At 39.4% G+C, this 18,383-nt stretch overlaps 1 long non-coding RNA gene across 1 annotated transcript; it reads left to right on the top strand.

The window, feature by feature from the left end:
* The first annotated feature begins 3,312 nt into the window (after positions 1-3,312).
* Positions 3,313-15,487, top strand: LOC129500734 (uncharacterized). The gene is made up of 3 exons (XR_008662595.1): positions 3,313-3,368; positions 9,426-9,524; positions 15,444-15,487. It is a non-coding gene; the product is annotated as an uncharacterized LOC129500734 (long non-coding RNA).
* Positions 15,488-18,383: the final 2,896 nt, after the last annotated feature.

The following is an 18,383-nucleotide window of genomic DNA, read 5'->3' as shown; positions in this document are numbered from 1 at the left end:
TTTTCCTTGAAAACCTCAACATTTGACTTTTTTCCCTTCTTTTTCCTTCTGTTCTCCCCCCCCTTTTTTTAAATGGTAGAATCAATAAGTGTTTGGCTGAATATAAGAGAAATGTAAGCTTACCATAAAAACTGCTAAAATATACCAGTGTAGGAAAAAGAATGTAAAACTCTTCCTCCCTGTTGTAGTCTCATGCTGGGCAGATAACAATTATTTATAGTTTCGTGTATCCAGGATTTTAGTTTTACGAACACAAAAGAAGAAAAATATAAATTAATAATAGTGATTTGGTAAATGATCATCAGCTTTAATAAGCAAACTTGAAATATAAATAATGATCCACAATACGAAAAGAATTCAGTACTAGATGGATATGGAAAAGGACATATGTAGGTAATCTTACTCAAAGTGTGCCTGTAAGACGACCTGAGTAATTCCTGTTTTTTTTGTGCATCCCAGTGAATCTCCAAGAATGGAGCCCCAAAATCTGCATTATAACTGACTTCCCAAGTGATCCCAGAGCACACTTAATTCAAGAACCACCAGCTCAAAGTATGTAACTTTTGTCTTAAACAGTGAACAATTATACATCTTTAAAATGGATAGAGGTCACTTTAAAAATCTTTAATTTCCTTTTTAATTGTAAGAAAAGTGTTTTTTTCTAATGGTTTATAGCCACCAGAACATGTTTGGAAGAAATAGTCATTGTCTTCCTCCTCTGCTCCATTGCAGAGGGACCTCAATTAGTTAACACTCCTGGCCTCTCTCTCTCTCTCTCCTCACTTACTCTTTCAAGGGAAGAAAGAGGAACTTAGCTGACTGGGAATCAGGAGAGAAGCAGCTGGCTACATTCCCCCCAGTCCTGCCTGGCACTTTCTTTGAGATACCCTGCTGCAGTGTGGTTTTCTTCCAATTCCCTCCATGCCACAGGCTAAGTCAGAAAGTCTATGGGGAAGCCCAATGTCACTGGAGAGCTAGTTCATGTCCTTCACTTTTCCTTTCAGCAGTAACAAAGCAGACATTTAAGTCCACTTTCTATCTGACTTCTGTATCTGTCATTTGGCTCCTAATCAAGTAGGAGGGGCGCTATGTGCTGCTTTCACTGAACTTCAGTGCCATCTCAGTGGGTCATGGAGACTCGTCCTGCTCAGAGCCACTTAATGCCTATGCTATTCAGCTTATTTTAGTGCTATCTTCTTTTAGTGTTAAGTGGAGTCAGTTAAGTTCTACCAATGGACAAAAGTAAAAATACAGGATTTTGTTTTGAAAGACAAAACTGTTAACTCACTCTGTAGTTATAGAAGATCATTTCTTAGATCTCAAAGTCCCTGATTAAAAAGGAAGGGATTCTCAAGGTATTTCAATAAATATTTCTGAATAATTCAGAAGGTGGAAGGAATGTGAAGAAGGAAGTGAGGAGAGAGAGCTCTAGCTCACCTTTTTGCCCTTCGGTCTGTCATAAACACTAGTTTGGCTGAGAAGGATGTGAAAGTAGCATTGAATTTGGGTGATACACCGGTTCAGCCACTACCCAATACTCTAGGTAACCTTCAGCAAGTCACCAAACACCCAAATACTCTTGGACCTCAGTTTTGCCCAAAGGTCTTGGATCACAGGTGCTTTGTTATTTCTTCCACTATTTAACTACTTCCTGCATCTGTGGGCTTGTGCAGGAGTCCTCACTGACAAAAGGCTATCCCCTTATTTTTCTTTGAATATAGGATAATTTTTAAATACTAAACTTTTCTCATATCAAGAGAGACTATAACTTCTCCAAAGACCAACGACAGCAGAGAGTCTGCAAAATGTAGTCAATGAACATGTATTATGAAAAAAAACCTATCGAATGCAAACCTGTTTTCTATAAAATGACAACGTCCTGGGTGTTACAAGCTCTAGATCATGAACCAAGTGGTCTGAACTTTGGTGTGTTTTTTTGTGTTTTTCTTTTGTTTAGAGAGAGAGTGTATGTGCACATGCTCAGGTGCAGGGTGTGGGGTGGGGGGGTAGGCAGAGGGAGAGAGACAGACTTCCAATTCCAAGTAGGCTCCACACTCAGTGCAGAGCCCAGAGATATGACTCCATCTTACAACCCTGACATCATGACCTGAGCTGAAATCAAGAGTCAGACTTCTAACCAACTGAGCCACCTGTGTGCCCCAGGTTTCATTCTTTATATCAATTTATGGCTTAACTTTGAAACAGACACCTAGCATTCCTGGTAGTCAGAATAACAGTTTATACAAGTGAGATACAGTCATCTATGGGAATCAACAAATCGTTCTAACCTATTCCCATGAGTAGGGTAGAATAGAAATAAAATTGAGATAGGGGTTTTTGGGTGAATTACTTTGTCTCTAAGCTGTTTCTCACGTGTAAAATGAAAAAAAAAGTTGGATGTGAATCCCTTTCACATTCCTTGTTTAAAAGTCTAGGACACAAGCATTATCCCCAAACAGAATTAGTCAGTTGTTTTCCTGTATCTCTTTGATGCTAGCATGTGTGGGTGTTGGAGCAGAAGTGGGAGGTTAACTTTGTAAAGCTAACATCCCAGAATTGCTTTCAAAATACAATTAAGTTGCTTGCAGAAACCTTCCAGTTGAAGTCAAAGTACACTTAGAAGATATAAGATACATAAGATAGTATTATGCTTTAGTTAGATAAAATGGCCATGAAATAGTATGGTGCACTTTAATAAGCAGGATTTTGAAAATTCTTAAAGTTCATAATAACTGATGAGAGAAGCTTTCAAAAATGTGTCCTCCCTGCTCCAGTAATGTGTGTTAAATTTCTGCATGAAAATGCTCGTTTCTTTGCCCCCAGGTACCAAAGATATGTCTTGTCAGCTTAAAAGATGGTTGGTGCAGACCTCAGAGTGAGCCCCTGGTGTTTATTTAAATAGAGCTTTTGATTCTCAAGCAATTAGCCACTCATGACTTATGACACTGTAACTGATGTCATCAGAGCAGCTAATTAAGTGTAATTATGCACAAGACACTCCATGATGCAAGGGACTCAAAGCTCAAACATATTTCCTGGTTTCTGGATACCACCAATTTAATAATTTGGCTGAAATTCATCACAGTCTGATCATGAATCTGGCAATGACCCCTTTGAAGAACGCAACCTGCCATTTTTCCAAAAAGTTTAATTTAGTATCCCTAGCCTTTCCTTCGCTTTCTGCAATATTTCCTACACCCTTAATTAAATGAATCAGCTCTGCTACAGCCACTAGTTTAGAGTGATTAACAAAAATAGGCCAGTAGGTTTGTTTTTGAGCTTATTTCTATTTCAGCCTAAAGCACAGGAAGTCTTGGGTAATGAGCAGCTGCTGAGAATTAGACTTGCCTGCCTTGATCAAGACTGTGGTGAGTACGCAAGGTGATGGCATGACATCTTGTTCTGTGTGTTCCAGGACGTGGCTGGGAAATCCAAAAGGAGAATGCAAACGGGAGCACAGGGCTAGGGGAGGAGCTCAGATTTGAGGATGAAGCAGATCTACATTCAGATCCCTACCCTACTGCCTACTAGCTGTGAGACCTCTGACGGGGAGCTGAGCCCTCGGGAGGACGGTGTTCCTTGTCTGTAATTACAGATGATAATTCCTGCTTCAAAGAGTCATCGTGAAGATTTAATGAAAGAAACTGGTAGGATAAATAGTAAGCTCTCTATTAATGCCAGGCCCCTTCTCCCTATAACCCCTACCCACTTGCAGGACTTTCCATTGCTGCTTGCATCCTGTCCTTCCCTCGTTCCTTTCCTTCCTCCCTCTGCTCCTGCCTTCAAATACTTAGGACCAGTAGAGAAGTCAAGTAATTAGTACTTTTACTACAATAAGTACATGGGTGGGTGGTTAGGGGTTAAGGAGAGGGGCAAGTAATTGGAAGGCATATTTAATCCAGTCCCAGAGCAAAGCTTAGGGTGAGCTGGGGGCCAGCAGTCAGTGATGACACATGGATAACAGAGCTGGTATGTGAGGAGAGCATCATGTGCAAAGGCCCACAGGCCAGAGAAAGCCCAGAACTGCCAGTAGTTCTGTCCGGCTAGAGGCAAGGCACAAAAATGTTACAGGAAGTAGGCAGAAACTAGATCTTGAAGTACTCTCTAGACCTCGTTGCAGAATTGAAACTCTTCCCAGAGGGCAACTAGGGGTGACTGCAGGGTTTTGAGTGGAGAAGAGACAGGATACACTTTGCGTTTGAGAAAGATGGTGGGTGACATACAGGGATTACTCAAAAAAATGAGGCCTGACAGGAGGCCTTTGAAGTACTCCAGGGAAAATATGATGGCAGCTGGACCCAGAGTCATTAGAATTTTTTATTATCCCTTCTTTAAATGAAGAACAGCGCTTGGGAACTTCTGTGAAGTGTCTAGCTAGTCAAATGCGCTTGCCACCTTTCTCACCTTGCTGGGTGCTATTTATAAGCCTGTGCAGTTGCCAGTAGCATGGCTATATTTTCTTTTGTGACTCACAGTATTGAAGCTAGAGTTCTGGTCCAGCTGTTGAGTGCTGTGGAGCCAGCTACCTTCCTAGATGGTGACCGATGGCTCATTTCTGTGCCAAGAGAGAGCCTCCCTGCCAGAACCACCCTCACAACAAACAAAGCACGTGTAACAACAGACTCGACTAGACTTCTCAAGAATCTATTCTACTATAGGTATGACTGTGCACTGTGAGTGTGTGAAGGGAAAGAATGTTTCACAAAATATAACCTTCCCACTTAACTGACCTTCCCTAGTGACTCCTGCGAGGACTTGGGAAGACCTATTAGCGTTTAATAAAACATGCCGCATCAATGTAGTTGAAGGGCAAAGTGCTCAAAGAATTCTAATGTCTTAAGAAATGCGCCAACCCTGACACTCTTATGAGAAAGTCAGTCATTTTAGAAGCAATTACTCTAAATTATAATTTTATGAAACTTCAAATTAGAAGGAATTGCTCTTTGGATGTAAAAAAAAATAAAGAATTTTATACTTAATTTAAAAAATAACTTGCAAATAAAAGAATGATTTCTTTGAGTTAATGGGGAAAAGGGGTTGCTTGGCATGTAGAACTGATGTTTAAAAATGTGCTCTTACATCCACATAAGTACAGTAACCGCTGTTATTCCGAGAAGCATAAGTGAATAGCAGGGGGCATCATTTTAACACTGGCAATTTTAAAAATTATTTGGGCTCATGGTATTTCTTTGCCAGAGAGCAATGAAGTGTGAAACCAATCCAGTGAAACTAGATAGATTGGGACACCACTACTTACATATTTTTACCAAGCATTCAACACGCAGGAACCATCTGAACTCTATGGTTCAAGATCATAAATCCTCCTGTGAGGCTCGTTTGTTAATATTTGGGCTCATTTATCATCTCAGAGGACAACCACAAAGGAAAACACAATTGAATACAGTCGATCCATAATACTCACGTGTTTGCATTGAAACTAATTTAAACAAAAAGAAACTTCTCTGTATTTTCTTCCGACTCCACCTCCATGCCCCCATAGGCCTTAAGAATGCAAATATATTTATAAAAGAGTTTCTACTTTTGTTCTCTTTTTCTTGCCTCTGACCATTTTATTAGGCTACCATTTGCCAATTAGCTATCACACATCATTTCCTGTGAGAAGTGCTTTATAAATAGGATCCCACCCAGTTGCAACAATGCTATGAAGTAGGTTGCTGCTGGGACTACTCTAACAGTATGACAGACTGGAAGGCTTAAAACAGAAGTTATTTATCATTTATCTTTTCAATTTGTTTTCATTGGGGCTGTCCAGTGTGAATTGTCTCACAGTTCTGGAGGCTAAGAGTCCCAGATCAGGGCTTGATTCCTTCCAAGGGCTATGAGGATAGGATCTGTTTCAGGCCTTTCTCTTTGGCTTATATTGGCCATCTTCTCCCTGTGTCTTCCCCTTGTCCATGTCGGAGTCTAAATTTCCTCATCTTCTAAGGTCATTCCTATTGATGAGAGTCCATCCTAATGTCTTTTTTTTTAACTTAAGCTCCTCTATAAAGACCCTGTCTCCAAATACAGTCATGTTCTGGGGTACTAGGCTTAGGACTACAACATACGAATTTTGTAGGGGACACAATTCAGCCATAGGTATTCTATTCTTCTATTCTATTCTATTCTATTCTATTCTATTCTATTCTATTCTATTCTATTCCCATTTTACAGCTGAGGAAATTTGGGCTTAGAAAGTCTGAGGCCAGAAAGGGAGTAAATTGTGAGGTGAATATCCTCTGGAGTCTCTGATTCCAGACAGTAAGCTCTTAATCCACCACCCGAAATAGCTCTCCAGCCCTGACCCCACCCTATGTCATATCTTGCCCCCTGGCCCATCCCTGGCCTCACCACTGGTATGAAAGTGCGTCATCTGATGAAGCAATACTGAAAATATTTTTCTGCCAGAATTAAGGAGAAATGTAAACAAAGGCACCTTAAATGCTTCTATTCATTATCTACTTAACATGGGATGATAATAAGCACCTTAGAAGCAGAATGTAAGAGAACTTAACCTTGCCATCTAGGAGCTTTCAATTACTGATGAACACCACCAATGCAAACAAGTTGAAAAGATGAATGATATAAAGCTGAGTAAATGTCTATATTAACTAGATAATGAAAGGATTTCCATTAAACAAGAGCAAAGAGATAAGCAGAGCCAGAAGGAAGCTGAGGGACTTCCATATTTAGATTAGGCTGGTCTGAAGGAAATCTTCATCTCTCTTCCTATTATTCAAGAACAACTGTGGGAAGAGTTTCAGGGACCTCCAAAATACCCAGTTTTTTCTCAATTTATTTTTTTAAAGCCTATTATAGATTTTTGCATATTTTGTTCATGTTCACCTTCAGCAGGATGTTACTGTTACAAATTTTGTAAACATGGTCAAAACAAAATGGCATATTCACAGAAAACTTTAATTACTTCAGTCATAAAAAAGAAGTCAAACATCAACTCTTTAAAAAGTTTGATTCTGAATTAAAATGTCAAAATTAGCTGAAACAACATCTTTCTAAGTGTTTTGGTCATTTAAAAGCAAATCAGAAGACATCTGCAATATCCTTACCAATATATAAACACTGGAAAATGATTGTTAGCATCATAGATATGTGAATAACACCTCTTTAATGAGTAAAACTTGTATTTCTCAAGTGATGCAACATTAGCCACAAGGTTTCTGGCCGAAGCTGGCTTTAAAGTGAAATTTGTACACAATCAAATGTTTCCATATCTATCAGAAGTTGATTTGGACAAAGTGAAAGGCTGATTGAACATATACTTTAACATCAATAAATTGTGTAGACCTCTCTCAGTCCCAACTGTGGGGTCATCCTCAGGAGTCTGGAAAGTCAGAGAAAGCCATCCTTTAGCCTTGTCCCAATGAGTTACTCACATTGAAAATCTTAATTTTAGCCTATGTTTAGGGACAATGAACTTGATGTTGTTCTCCTCCCTTTGTTCCATGAAGATTTGTCTAAAGTGAAGCGTCATTGGTCCAAGTCACACCTATTATCATATAATAAAAATTTCTTATAATGTAAAACTTGTCAAGGAAGTATGGGTGTACAGGCCCACGTGTTTTAATGCATTCAAACCTAGCAAATAGCTTCAAGTTCAGGTGTACTAAGGAATATGATACATAGCTATGGAAAAAATGAAATCCAGAAACAAATATCCAGAAGCAATCTTCCCTGCATTTCTGGGTAAGATTATATGCAGTAAAAAATTCAGTCCACTAAATGGCCTAACAATGGGTTCTTATCTTTGGAAACCATAGTGCTGCCCTCAAACAGTAATATATTTTCACCATTTCTCCCAATCCTACTGAAAAGCACAGTGACACAATTCCAATGCATATGTAAATAATTACTAAGCAGCAGATAATTATGCCCAAATCAATAGCTGGACAGCTGGGTTACTCTATGTCAAAACCCAGGCAATTCAATGAAAGCTCCCCTGAGAAATATTCTCGGTTGTTATGGTGAATTTTGCTGTTACTTTTGCATTTTGATTGATTAATACACAATGCACCTTGGCATATTTTCTATTTGGAATGCAAAATGCTAGTAACACATGAGAAGACTCAGTTGAATTCTCCTACTATTTCTTAATGGATTTTTCTTTAAGCTTTTAGAAACACACCAAAAATTTTAAGTTTATATCTTTAAAAAGACTTCACTTACATAATCTAAAAACAATATGCTAGTCTAAATGAAAGGACTAGTTAAGTGGATAGATGCATCAAGAACTTTCTAGCACATTCTTTAATATTGAAGCAAGGAGTTGATGATAATTCTTTGAGATGTGTAAATGTGGCACTATAAAGTATACCGTTAACTTTAGGATTGTTGCATTAGTTCTCTATGCATTCATGGAGGACGTTGATGAATTCTGTACCGAGACAGTGCATATCACATGTTTGTTAACCTTCAAGGGGAATGAAGAAGAAAAATGAGAAGGTTGTTCCAAATATTAAAGCATATTTCACTGGGCAGCAAAGATAGCTGGTTTCTACTGCAGTTTTCTTCTTCTGGCTTACAAGGTTCACCTCAATTGGCCTAGTGGGGAGAATTCTAACATTTTTTATACACACGTGTTCCAATCTTCCTCTCTTAAATCACCGCTCGCAATCCTCATCTCACTTTCTCAGTGCCAACAGCCATACTTACTGTTGACAAAATGTGGTGTTTTGTGCTGGTAGCCTTGTGGGGGTAACAATTTCATTTAACTTATGTGCTATCTCAACAAGACGGGTGACGTTGATTCAGGGAAGTGACTGGAGTTGTATCAGCTCATCCCCAAGGCGGTACAGGACAGCTTCAACCAACTACCTTTGGCTTCTTGTCCATGGACAATTCCATTGACCTATCACAACATGGACTACCACTTTCTTTAAGTACTCCTGGAAATTTCTATTTCATCTCTCTCTATATATTTTTTTTAAACACACAAGGCCTCCCTCTCTCTCTCTCTCTGTTGGCTGCCATTTGAAATTATAGGCCTTGTGTCTTTTGATACTGTATCATTGTCAAGCTTGAAGGGATCTGGTTAACTTTTTTCCAAGGGCACCATCACCCAGGAAAACAATATATTCTTCCAACCTTCCTCACCCCATAGCCCCATAACTTGTCACAGCCCATATTCTGATTTGCATTGGAAATATAATTTGTAATTGCCTAGAAATTAACTATAGAATTTAAATTTCTCTTCCGGGATTACTAGAGTAGTCCAATCTATTTTGCTTCAGTTTCTATTTGACATGAGTATTTAAATGTAATTTTTTCATTAAAGAGATGATGAATGAAGAACATAATTTAATGGAGTCATGCCTAATAAAATGAGAAGGGTTTGGACGATAATTACTAATCGGGATTTTTTTCCAGAAAATTAAATGTTCAGTTTCTGTGTACCTCTTTTTTTATAGGTGAGAGCCTCTGCTATCTCATGATTCCTCTTGCAAAATATTAAAATGAAGCTGTTGCTGAAGAGTTGAATATAAAGTAGAATTTCCATATATACTCAGGTATGTTCTCAGGTATTGGATTTTCAGAGGGAATTTATATCCTTTTACAATAACACTGCCTACATGATGCTCCCTACCTCAACCTCATCATGATAAGGATGGATATGTTCCCTTGGAACATGCTTACATTCCTGTCTTCGGTGTGGAAACATTTTCTTTTCATCCCTTCTTAGCTACTATAAAAGAACCATCTTTTATTCTTCCATTGTATCTCTGAATTGTGCCACTTAAACCATTTGCTTGGCCATGTTTTCTGGTCTCTGAGAAAAAGGAGATCGTGACTTGGACTTGGTAGCTCAAATCTCTTGCCTTCTCACATCTTCCAAATAAAACAAATAAAAGGAGGTCAGAATAATGAGACAATGTGTAAACTAAGGTTCTCTGTGCTCAGAGGTTTTGCTTGATAATAGTGTACTTGTGTGTGGAAATGTGTCTTCATATCTGTAATAATAGGGCACTGTTTTACCTCTACAGACAATCAAAAGAACTGAAGTGCATTTTCTCAAAACCAAGTCTAAGATTAAATATTCAAAGTACAAGTGAATCAACAAACAAGCTACTGTAACACACTCTGAGTAGAAATCTAAATCTCAGAGGACCAAAGCTCCCCTAAAGTCCTTTCTGAGTTCCCTATCCTCGATTTCTGGCCACTCAGTCCAAAGGATCAGGCTCCCTAGGACCCAGTAATCAAATTGAATTCAAGAAGGGAAAGAGAGAAGTCCATATGTAGATGAAGATTCTCTGGGAAACACACACGTATGCGTGCGTGGGCAAACACACACCTAGAGTATAAAATGCTTCTAACCCTTTAAAGGTCGGAGGTAAGCAAGTCTACTGGTCCATCATCAACGAGGCCACTCAACAAAATAAAATGAAGGGTGCTCAGCACAATCAGCAAGAGAGTTTGTATCCAACTGAACTTGTAATACTCAACATTAAGCTTCCAGCCACAAAATGCTGGATTTTTCCTTAACATTGGTACACACATGTCTAAATTCTCTAGCTTGTCAATTTTTTTTCTTAACCTCAATACCTCTCAGCAATAACCTTCACATACCATAATTTTCATTAGTGTGCCTCATCCCTAATTCTGTAGAAAATCTTTTATCACCAAATGCATCTACTGCATCTCCTCTATAAATTAGTTCAAACATATGTCACTCTTTATCTATTACCCTGATCACGCTTGAATCTCAACAATCTCCCCAAATGCTCCTAGCTGGGAAGCTATAGTTTCAAATTTTTGCATAACTTAATCTTACTAGGCAGTCCTTCCTTTCACCGATTCTTTACTCGAGTTCCGCAAGTCTGACCAAAATTTTAAAAATCAACAGACTTTTCTAGAGATTTCTTACATTTATTTCCATGTGAATTTTTCCTCTATTCATCTTATAGAGAAGCTTCTATTTTCTAACCCTCAAGTTCTATTTTATTCAAAGCCAGTTGAGCTAAGATATATCAGTTGGGGTTCAGTAAGCATTTCCAGTTTTACCTTAATTTGATTATCTAAAAATGACGGTAGCAAGTGATGAAAATCAAAGTAAAATGAACGCTTCTATTTTAATACATAATCCAGTTATTTTATATCTTCTATATAATTATGTGTTTAATATCATGTGTATATACATGCTCATATGTAATTTTGAATCTATTATATATTATGCTTGTATAAGCAATACAAATATGTACAGCACTTATAAAAGTCTAATTATTTTTGTCCTGCCCTTTAATGAAGGTGTTGAGATCAGTGTCTGAGACTCCTTGAATAGTGGTTTAATGTTTATTGTAACAATAAATGTTATTGTTATCCTACCTCTACCTTCCCATGAAGAGGCCCGGGAAACCAGTTTCAGTGAAGCTTACAGGAAGGAACCAGCTCATTGGGTTTAGCTGAACGTGGAAGATTCAGGGGATCTTTTTCACCAGCCAGAAATAATTATAACCAGGCCCATTAACAAGACTCTGCTTCCATCCACCTCCTTCAATCAGATAACCTTTATTTAATGTCCTAGGGCTGTGTTCTGCTGGCACTTGCTCTGGTCTGTTCTTCTTGTGAATTTATTAGCCAGGAATGTAATTTAATCTGTGATTTCAATTTCCCACCAGCAGATCACATTTGCCATTACCTTCCTTAATAATATTGTTTTTAAAAATATGCCAGTTGTTCTTTACTCTGTGAAATCATAGGGTTAAAACTACGGCATTTTTATAAAATAATATGGTACACACTTCTGATGCACACTATCTGTTATTGCCAGAGACCATTACGTTTAGCAGAGTGATCACTTAGGTCTAGACATTTGCTGCTATACAAGTAAATTCCATGTGCTTGAGATGCAGAGGAAAATGTGGAGTCATGATGCCAGCTCACATGGAGTGATCTATCCAACACAGTGGTTTACACCATGGGGACAGCACAAATATACCACAATACCTGAAAAATCTGAATTTGGATTTCTAGACTCCTCTGGCATTTTTACAAGACCCACAAGAAAAGAATTCCAACCATGTACTTACTTTACCATAGAAGAAGTCTGTGATCAAGCTTAATCTCAAGACCTAATTACATGAAGGCTCAGTTCTCTCATGTCTAAAGAGAACAATGATTCTCAACCAGGATAATAATGCAGGATCAGATGGGGCACATGCATAGTTTGAAAAATCACATATATCATTATAATATCATCCCGTCTCTGGAAAAATAATCTTATTGTTTTAATGATACAAACTAAAGAAATTGGAGATTAAAGAAAATCAAACCAAAGGTTTTTGTTTTGTTTTGTTTTTTAATCAAAAGAGACTCTGGATTTAAAATAACCAAAAACAAGTGAATGAAATACTCTTTCAGATCTAAGACCTATGATTTCCCCCTCCAGAGAATAGATTGCTCCGCCATCAGCATTTGGCACTGAACATGGAAGGGCTGGTTATTTCCTGTAATTAGTACTGCATATCAGCAGTAATAACAAATTTCAGTCTTGCTTTGATTAAATATAAAACATTTAATTCAAATATTAGTCAAACACACAGATAACACAAACATCCGTTCAGATCCTTGTATGACTTGGCTTCTCCTGACCTCAAACAGCCCCAGACTACCCCAGGCCTGCTAATCTTGAATCATGTAAATCACATTCTGAAATGTTGTAAAGAACTTACAACTTCTTAGTTAATAACTAGCTAACAATGTGCATCCTGTTTATCTTAAAATCACTCCTGACAGAGGAATGGGCTTCAGACAAGACTCACGTGGATTATCTCCCCAGTGAGTAAAACGTTTCACACTCAAACATTTAATGTTTAAAGATCAGGACTGTTAGTTAAATGAATTAATCTGGTGTGAAAACTATTTGCATTTTTAACATCATCAGAATTTCTTTCACCCCCAACTGTTTAGTACATTGCTTGTATGATTATAATTAGCGAGAGAAGGAGAAAAAAGTCATTTCATTCAATGCTAAATGGCATTCAAGAATTCTCCAAAGAACCACAGAACAGGTGGGTGGGGCAAGGGAGCCAGGAGGGCTCTCTTTAGAGACAAGGCATCCTGTCAGCAAGGAGAAGCCCAGTGTCTTCTTAAGACAATAGTTAATTTTCCCATGTTTATCCAGTATTCAACCCATTCATCCAAATATTCTGGAAATATTTTTTGAGTCAGGCATTTTGCTACATGATGAAGGACATTAAGTCAAAAGAAACGAGTTTCTGATGAATGAGGCTGGAAAGTTAGTTTATCTCTAACTTGGGTAAATGAGATTCTGGGATTTTACCAGGGGTTGCTAGCAATCAGGTTCCCATGCATGTGGTCTCCAGCATCCAAGAACTGGCCTCAGTCTCTGCCTCCCCTACCATGTTTCTCTTAAGCCATGCCTGCCTTCTTTCCTCCTTTCTGTTCCCCAAACATGCAGAGCCCATTTCCGCCACTGAGCTTCTGCACTGGTGGATCCCTCTGCTGAAAACTCCTGCCTGGCACCATCTTTCTTCAGGTCTGAGCCTCCAGATTACCTCCCAGGAGTTCCATACAGCATCCTCTGTAATCTCCATCAGCTCACGATTCTCAATAATCTGGTTGACTTGTGTCCCTGTTCATGGCCTGCCTCTCCCACTAGAATGTAGATGGAGTCAGAGCACGGACCTTCTCAGAAAATATCACATCTGAGTTAAGCTAAAAAGACAAGAAGGAGTTAGGAGAACAAAGGAGAAAGGAGAAGAGTGCTCTTACACATATATTCATTTATGCATAGAGATATGAAAGCACACAGGTGATTTGCTTTGAGATAAGGGACTTATGTTAAATATCTTTCTCTTACCCAATCTGCCGCAGTGGCCTTTTTACTACTCACAAACAATGGCAGGGCTGCTTAATGGAGCTCATGCTGCATGAAATTCCACATGGATTGATTTACGTACATTAAATCTAATCCACTTCACAACCCCATGATACACAAAAATTAAATATACTGCCTAAAGTCCCTCTACTAACACAACAGAGCCAGACTTTAGTACAAGTTAGTTAAACTCCACAGCTCTGAAGTGCCGAACTGAACACCCCTCTTTATTGCATTTGGGCATTATAAGTTTTCAATAATATAGCAAAACGTCATAGAGAGGGAGCTTATATGCTGGGCTCAGCCATGGTGCCAGTGGTAACCACTATGCCGGACTTGGTCTCATCATGCTCCAGGCCAACTGGTGACTACCTCCCTGTCCAGGATGACTACCTCAGGCCCTAAGGGCCTGTTTACTTCAAGATGCCTGAACAAGTGGTGTCATGTCCTGTATTTGCTCTCTTGTGATGAAGAATGTTGGGACAAACTGGCTGAGCCAGCAACAGACATTCAGAATTTCGCCCAAGTTAACTAGTTGAGTTGGGTAAGCATCTAGGAGCAGCAAAAGAGAGCCTGGAGCACAAGTCCACAATGAAGGGTGAAGGGAGGAGCCAAGGATGAAAATATGAAGGAGTAGAAGGAGCAGATACACAAGTGGGCAACTGGGGAGCCCAGAGCAGAGTGAGAGGGTAAGGGTAACAGCTCAGGAAGAGCTAGCTCCCCCAGTGGACAGCACAGACTGCTCACAGCCAGCCCCTCCTGCCTCTCCACAGGTCAGCAGGGAGTCACCCCCATCTGAAACCAGACTGGTTCGTGGGCATGTACATAAGGAAAACCCCTCCTGGTTTCTCTCAACTAATTTGATAATTTCCAGATGATCTGGAAGATGAGGAAGGGATGAATTAAGGGAAACAGAAATAGTCTCTATTCTTCTAATCTTTTTTGGATTACTTCTATAATATAGAAGAGAATTATTATAAGAAGTCTGAATACACACACACACACACACACACACACACATTGTACCACTCTTTTTTTTTAAAGATGTATTTATTTTAGAGGGAGCACAAGTGGGAGAGACAGAGGGAGAGAGAGAATCTAAAGCAGACTCTGCGCTGAGCATGGAGCCTGATGTGAAGCTTGATCCCACAACCGTGAGATCATGACCTGAGCCAAAACCAAGAGTTGGACAGTTTACCAACTGAGCCACCCAGGCGCCTCTGTACCACTTCTCTTAATGTTCCAGTTGTGCTCCCTGCAAACTTCTCCCCTGGCCCTTATTATAGTTTTGAGTGTTTACTGGCTTGAAGTCCTCTGGGTGAGGACCCTGTCTTATTTATCTTTGTAGACAGGTAGCTAGCATAAAACCTGGGACATGGAAGATTCTAAGGAATCACTGGATGAGTAGGTAAATGAAAGAACTCCTATAAGCTTTATTCTTTTAAGACAATGCAAATCGAAAGAAATGAGTTATAGTCTTCATTTCTATTGATAAGAACTTTAAATAGTAATAAAGAGCAATATAATATCATTTACGTATTTACATATTTAAGTCTTGATCCACTTATTACATTTGCTCTGTTTTCTCTAGGTATCAAGAAGCATCTGAATTATCACCCAAAATAAAGAACGATTTGAACATATGTATGCTATTGGCCTAAGAATAATTCAGGCATTTTGATTCTTAGAGGTTTTATGGTGAAAAAACCCTAGAAATTTAAAACTGATCTAATTAAAAATATCTAATATAAAAAAATATTGCCAAGGAAAAATTTCTCTCTCACAATATTTAACCAACCAAAAAATGTCAATTCAAAAAGCCACAGGTTTCTGTTCATTGTCTAGGGAGGACAAATATAACATGGTTCCTTATTCAAATGCCTCAGAGACTCATATTTATTTCATGGGTCAAATTAGCTGTGACTTCCAGTGGAGTAGAAATATAAGAAGGAAAGCATCCGGGGCTGGAAAAGACAAGTCATGTGGCCTTCAAATTCAGACATGACAGAGGGCTGAAGTTGGTCTGTTATGGGCTGTTATTTGCAGATGCGTATGTCTGCCTTTGAAAGTCATTTTCCATATTATCAAAAATAAATCTCTTATCATCAGAATACTTTTTATTGACTATCTATTAGTATAAGATTTCAGAGTTCCCAGGATGTCACTAGAGAAGAAAACATCTTGTCTCACAGCTCTGATATTACAGAACATCACCTGAATTTTCCATCTCCTATTGGGTAACATAATAGATGCCGACTGCATACATCAACCAGGTTATTATTTTTACCACTAAAATCTTATGTTTGATGAAGAATCTTGGCCTTTCACAATCCAGACAGGCCCACAAACCACCACCTGTCACATTCCATAAGCAAAATCGTAAATATAGGGGAAATAAACGCCATTAAGTTTGTGACAGATTATGCCAGTCACGAGGGGCTGCTTCACAAGGAAATCACATGAAAGACTTTGTCTCCATCACCTTTCATGATAAATTTATCTAATAAAACCGAAAGAGGAGAATATTAGAAAAAGGAATTATAGGTTAATTGTTATCACATTACACTTTTAAAATGTTATCCCACCTGGCACCCCTTAACAGATGCCTCCTAAGCAAACTGTCACAAGTGAACAAAGAACTTTAATTTGCAGAGGAACCAACTCCACACTGTATTAATAAAGTCATTTCTTGTTGTCTCTTAATAATGAGCTGTCAGATGGTTTGCTTTGATTAAAACAACAAACTTCCTGCTATGAAAGGACCCTGTTCCATGTGAGACTCACTGCTTCCTCTTAGATGGGATGTTCTGAATCTTCCTCTCTCACTAACCCAGCTTTGATGCACCTTGCATGGAGTTCGATCTTGAAATCTTTAACAATCATTCCCCCCAGTGCATGAATTGTGGCCTTGTCGTGAGCAAAAGTCTTCATCGTGTCCTGTTATAAAGAGTTTATTATTTATCAAGACCAGATTTCTAGCCCCCATTGGAGCATCCTGTTTCTCTCCTCCTGGGGCTGCCCCTCGCAGCCCCAGGGCAGGACAAGGGGCTCCGCACCATATTGCCTTATGAATCTTCCTCAAGTACCCAATTATCCTGCTGCAGCAGCGTGTCAGTGTCCTGACAGCTGGGGGCCTCCAGCAGGCGAGTGGGGTGGAGGTGAAAGACAGGCCCCAGCACCCCCATTCGTTCTTCACCGCATTTCCATTACCATGGGCAGGAGAAGAGGCACACACATGAAAGGAGTTCATTAGGGATGTCACGGAGGTCAAAGACTGCTCGGAAGAAAAGGCCGAGGTGAAAATTAAAAAAAGAAAAGTGCCAGCAGAGTCCAGACAGGTGCTGGGGCTCTTCCTTTGGAAGAGCAAGCCCCCTCTCCCAGCTCTTGGAGCTACTGGCGGAGAGAGGGCACACTCAGGCTGATTTTAATTGAGATCAATTTCACAAGTACCATCTTCTGCAAAGTCCTTCAACTGATTGAAAGCCAAATGAAGCTTTTGTAAGTGGCGACAGGTTTTTCTGTTGTCTCCCCTCTTCCCCCTCTCCCTCCCCAGCATGAGGATTTTCTGAACTTTGGGAGGCTCTATGCTAAGAAAACATCAGTTATTCTGGGCCAACCTCTGCATGTGTATTTAAAGATAATTATTACTTGAGCTGTACTTCTGTGAACCTAAACTGTGACCCCCCCCCCAATTATTTATCAGCAGCAAACATTTATTAGTGAGTCAGAAGCACGAAAGGGCCTGGAATTCTACTTGTTGCCTGGGGAGTGGCCTCTCTAAAACCTCACTGATTCTACCGGAGGGCCCCAGGACCAACACTGTGTCACTGGCTGATCGCATCTTAAAAGGTGTTTACTACAAGTAGTTAAAATTTAGAGGACGGGGCAGCCCCGGTGGCCCAGTGGTTTACTGCCGCCTTCAGCCCGGGGCATGATCCTGGAGACCTGGGATCTAGTCCCACATCGGGCTCTCTGCAGGGAGCCTGCTTCTCCCTCTGCCTGTGTCTCTGCCTCTCTCTGTGTCTCTCATGAATAAATAAATAAAATCTTTAAAAAAAAATTAGAGGACGGATGTGGGACCCACACTTACCCAAATGATTATAAAGATCACTTGTGTCATGATGTGAATGCCATTTATTAACCAGGAACATCTCATAGCTAGGTAGATAATAAGACCTCATTGTTGTTTATCTAACCTTATCTACAACTCCACGCTTGACAGACCCCTTGGTATTAAAAAAATTCCTAAATAAATGTTGACTCCAATAACAGAAAAAGACCCCGAAACAAGAGAAAACTCACAATATAGGATATCCTATGGGTAGTGGTGAACGGTTCCTTGCACTGAGTTCACAATAATAAGACAATTTCTATTGAACTGCATCATAATTGGTTTCAAGCTATAGAACAAGAGTTATTTATTGTAACTGTTGTGTGTGGGGTTGAAATACAACATACTAAGGGAACCCATAGCTACTCTTAATCTAGAGAATTTCATGAACAATAAATGAACAGATACATTAGGTATGGC

This window comes from Nyctereutes procyonoides, unplaced genomic scaffold (genome assembly GCF_905146905.1).
Source record: "Nyctereutes procyonoides isolate TBG_1078 unplaced genomic scaffold, NYPRO_anot_genome, whole genome shotgun sequence".
NCBI lineage: Eukaryota > Metazoa > Chordata > Mammalia > Carnivora > Canidae > Nyctereutes > Nyctereutes procyonoides.
This window is presented reverse-complemented; position numbering and strand designations above follow the sequence as displayed.